Here is a 4,973-nt window from a genome sequence, read left to right as displayed (position 1 = left end):
CCTGGCTCTGAGCTTCCATCTGGCCCAGCCGTCACCACTGAAACCATCTGGGGAGTGAGCCAGCAGATGGAACATGTCTCTTTCTCTGTCTCTCCCCCTTTCCTTGTAATTCTGAATTTCAAATCAGTAAATGTGTTCAAAAAAGAATAAAAAACAAAAAATAGATGACAGACAAAAAAAGGAATCATCTACATATCTATCCTTAAACTATAACCTTGATTAACTTATTAATTAGAATTAGGTTTTGGAATTAGGCAGTTTTCTTATCTTCTTTATTGATTTTAAAATGACCTTTTTAATCCTCACAAAACAAGTATTGAAGCATTTTAAGGGACTGTGTTGAATTTATAAATCAAATTAAGGAGAATTGTCATCTTAGAATTTAGAATTTAGTTTCCCAGTCCATAAACAAAATATACCTCCCACTTATTTAGGATTTCTTTCATTAATGTCTTGTGGTTTTCAGTATACTATACCAAGGCTTTGGTGCTATGATAAATGATACTGTTTCTCTCATTTCAGATTCCAGTTGATTTGTTCACAGGTGTAAGATTGTTTGTAGACCACATATTCTGCCCTTGTTAAAAATTCTTACTAGGGAGTAAGCATTTGACATAGCAGACCATATTAGAGACCTGCTTCTGATTCCAGCCTCCTACTCATGTATACCTGGGAAGCACCAAGTGATGCCTCAAGTAGTTGAGTCTCTGCTTCCTTTATGGCAGACCTGAGTTGAGTTCTAGGCCCTTGGCTTCAGCCTGGGCCAGTCCTCGGAGCACATCAGAGAATTCACACTGGAGAGAAACCCTTTGAGTGTAATGAATGTGGGAGACCTTTTGCCCATATTTCTGTACTTAGAGCACATCAAAGAATTCACACAGAGGAGAAACCATACAAATGTAATGAGTGTGGGAGATCTTTTACATATAATTCAGCCTTCAGAGCACATCTGAGAACTCACACAGGTGAGAAGCCTTATGAATGCAATAGCTGTGAGAAAACTTTTGCCCACAATTCAGCCCTAAGAGTACATCAGTGAAAACACACAGGACAGAAGCCCTATGAATGTAATGACTGTGAGAAAACATTTGCACATAATTCAACCCTCAGAGCACATCAGAAAATTCACACTAGAGAGAAACTCTATGAATGTGGTGAATGTGGAAAAACATTTTCCCAGAAGACACACATCAAAGAATTCACACAGGGGAGAAACCCTATAAATGTAATTAAAGTGTGGGAAAACTTTCTCACAGAAGTCATACCTCACTGGACATGAGAGAATTCATGCAGGGGGAAAAAACCTTATGAATGTAACATATGTGGGAAAACTTGTGTCTATAAGGCTGCTCTCATAGTGCATCAAAGAATTCACAAAGGGCAGAAACCCTATGAATGTAATGCATGTGGGGAAAGTTTCTCCCAAAGAATATACCTTTGTGCACATCAGAGAATTCATTCAGGGGAGAAACCCTATGAATGTAATGTCTGTGGGAAAACTTGAACAGATAATTTGGCCCTCAGGGGACATCACAGAATTCACACAGGGGAGAAACAGTATGAATGTAATGAATGTGGAAAGACTTTCTCAAAGACATCACATCTCAGCGCATCTGAGAACTCGCAGAGGGGAGAAAACCTACAAATGTAATCAATGTGGCAAAACTTTCTCAGAAAAGTCATATATTAGTGCACATTAAAGAATTCACACAGGGGAGAAACCCTATGAGTGTACTATATTTGGAAAAACATTTGCCCATAATTCAACACTCAGAGTACATCAGCGAATTCACACAGGTGTAAAGTCCTATGAATGTAGCGAGTGTGGAAAAACATTCTTCCAGAATTCACACCTTAGTGCACACCAGAGAATTCACACAGGGGAGAAACCTTATGACTGTATGAATGCAGGAAAGCTTTTGCTCAAAATTCAACTCTCAGAATAAACCAGAGAAATCACACAGGAGAGAAAGCTTATGAATGTGACAGATGTGGGAAAGCCTTTGTCCATAAGGCAGCTCTCAGAATACATTGCACCAGATGCACACCAGAGAGAAAACTAATGTGTAAAGAATTTGGGAAGTCCTGAATTAGTTCAAGTGTTATTAGGTAACAGAGAGTGGGGGAATTCATGTCATGAAGATGGATAAATGGTGCTACATAACAAACATGGTAGAATGCACAGTGAAAGAAGCTTGAGCACAGAACTGGATTCTCCATTTTACATCTTTACAAGTTGGTTTTCTTTTTTCCCATGCATTAAGTTTGTAGTCTGTTGAGCTCTTACAGCTGTAGTCTATTAAATGCATATATTTGATCAATTCTTTGTCCAAGTAGGTTGAAATCTTATGCATATATGTCCAAAAACTAGAAGGGATCAACTTATTGTATGTGAGAGACTTAACATGAGGAGAAAACTTTGTATTAACATCTTGAATAGTCAGAAGCCTTCTTTAAAAATCAGGGAGGTCTAGGGGTAGGCCTTGTCATGCAGTGGGTTAAGCCACTGCGTGGGATCCTGGCACCCCATATAATAGCCTGCTCAAGTCCTGTCTGCTTGCAATCCTGCTCCCTTCTAATTCTCCTGGGAAAGCAGCAGAAGATGGCCCAAGTGTTGGGCTGCTTTCTCCTACACAGGAGACCCAGATGGAGTTCCCAGCTCCTGCCTTTGGCCTTGCCTATCCCTGGCCATTGCAGCCATCTGGGGAGTAATTCAGTGGATGGAAAAAATGTTCAATGAATATATCTTTTAAAGAATCAGGTAGGACTCAGGGAGAACAGAAGACTTTATAAAAGTGAGCTGCATTAAACATCAAGTAATTATAGTAAAATTCTATATGTTGTATAAATGACTTTTTTCCACCTGTTTTCAGAAAATAATTTTCTGAGAAGATTTGTCAATCTCAGAATCAGGGATAAAATTACTAAGAACTGATGTACTAAAATAAGTACTTTCATATAATATCAAAAATTCTATATAAAATTACAAGAAAATACAGACAAATTCACTGTAAAAAGTCTTTAAAGTGAAAAAAAATCACTTGAGGGGGTGGAGCCAAGATGGCGGTAAGTGCTTTAGTGCTTTAGTGTGCCTTAGTTTGGGAAAATAAAGTTTCATAAAAGTGGAATTACTGTAGCCTCAGGAAAAGACTCAAGAAAAAAACTGCAGAGGAAACACTTCCGGATCTAGTGGATGTGAAACAGAGGACTTACAGGGAGCCCACCGCGTGGAAAACCAACCAAGACGAGCCAAGCGGCGGGAGACTAGCCAGAGCCACAGAATCTCCCCAGCGTGGGAACTGGAGGGGGGTAAGACAAAGACCTCAGAAACCCGAGACATTGGGGGGGGGGGACAGAGGCCTCTCCCTTCACTCACCAAGCAAAACAAAGAGCACCGCGATTTTACATATGTAAAGCGCAGCCAAATTCAGTAACTTTAGGGAAACTGGAGAACACATTGAGGGCTGCATAAACTCTTTGTGTGGTCCCAGGGGTAGATCAAACGAATACTCACAGAGGCCAGATTTCAACTACCCTCAACTCCACTCCCAACTGAGTCAAAAAAAAAAAAAAAGAGAGAGAGCGAGCAAGCCAGCAAGGAGCAAGTGAGTGAGCAATCTGGGAGAGTGTCTCTTTACACAGCCTTAAACCTGAAGAATCAAGCATAGCTTTCTGGCCACACCCATCACAGCCCCTAAGGCTCCAACAAAGCAGACAGCTCACTTAGAGGAATAGTATAACGAGAAAAAAACACCACAGCAAAAAAAAAAAAAAAACACCATAAATTATCTCCAACATGCCAAACAACAAACATAGAAGCTGAGGTAACAAGAGCAAGGAAGACACTATGACGCCCCCAAGTGAACAAGACACGCCAATGCAAGATTATGAAGATAAAGATATAGAGGAAATGCAAGAAGCAGATCTCAAAAAATTGATAAGAACATTAAGAAGTTCTCAAAAACAAATTCTTGAACTACAGAAACCCTTAATGGACAAGATAGAAAATCTCCCGTGAAAATGAAATATTAAGGAGGAATCAAAATGAACTGAAACAACTAGTAGAACAGGAAACTGAGATAGTGACAAAAAAACACAATGAAATGAAGAACTCAATAGATCAAATGGCAAACACATTAGAGAGCCTTAAAAACAGAATGGGTGAAGCAGAAGAGAGAATATCGGAATTAGAAGACAGAGAACAGGAAAGGAAACAGTCAAATCAAAGAAAAGAAGAAGAAATCAGAAATCTAAAAAATACTGTCAGGAATCTACAGGATACTATTAAAAAACCCAACATTCGGGTTCTAGGAGTTCCTGAAGGCATGGAGAGGGAGAAAGGATTAGAAGGCCTTTTTAGTGAGATACTAGCAGAAAATTTCCCAGGTTTGGAGAAGGACAGAGACATCCTAGTACAGGAAGCTCATAGAACTCCTAATAAACGTGACCAAAAGAGATCCCCACCACGGCACGTCGTAATCAAACTCACCACAGTGAAACACAAAGAAAAGATCCTAAAATGTGCAAGAGAGAAACTCCAGATTACTCTCAGAGGATCTCCAATTAGACTTACAGCTGACTTCTCATCAGAAACCCCACAAGCTAGGAGAGAATGGCGAGATATAGCCCCGGTACTAAGAGAGAAAAACTGCCAGCCCAGAATATTATATCCTGCAAAGCTCTCATTTATGAATGAAGGTGAAATAAAGACCTTTCACAGCAAACAGAAATTGAAATAATTTGTCGCCACTCGTCCAGCCCTGCAAAAGATGCTTAAAGATGTGTTACATACAGAAACACAGAAACACGGTCACCAATATGAAAGAAGGTAAAGGAAGGAAACCTCACAGCAAAAGACCACAAGAATCTCAAATCAGATATTAGAAAATATCTTTGGCAAATGGCAGGGCAAAGTTACTCCTTCTCAATAGTCACATTGAATGTTAATGGCTTGAACTGTCCAGTTAAAAGAC

Source organism: Lepus europaeus, chromosome 11 (assembly GCF_033115175.1).
Source record: "Lepus europaeus isolate LE1 chromosome 11, mLepTim1.pri, whole genome shotgun sequence".
Taxonomy (NCBI): domain Eukaryota; kingdom Metazoa; phylum Chordata; class Mammalia; order Lagomorpha; family Leporidae; genus Lepus; species Lepus europaeus.
Note: the sequence above shows the minus strand (reverse complement) of the source record.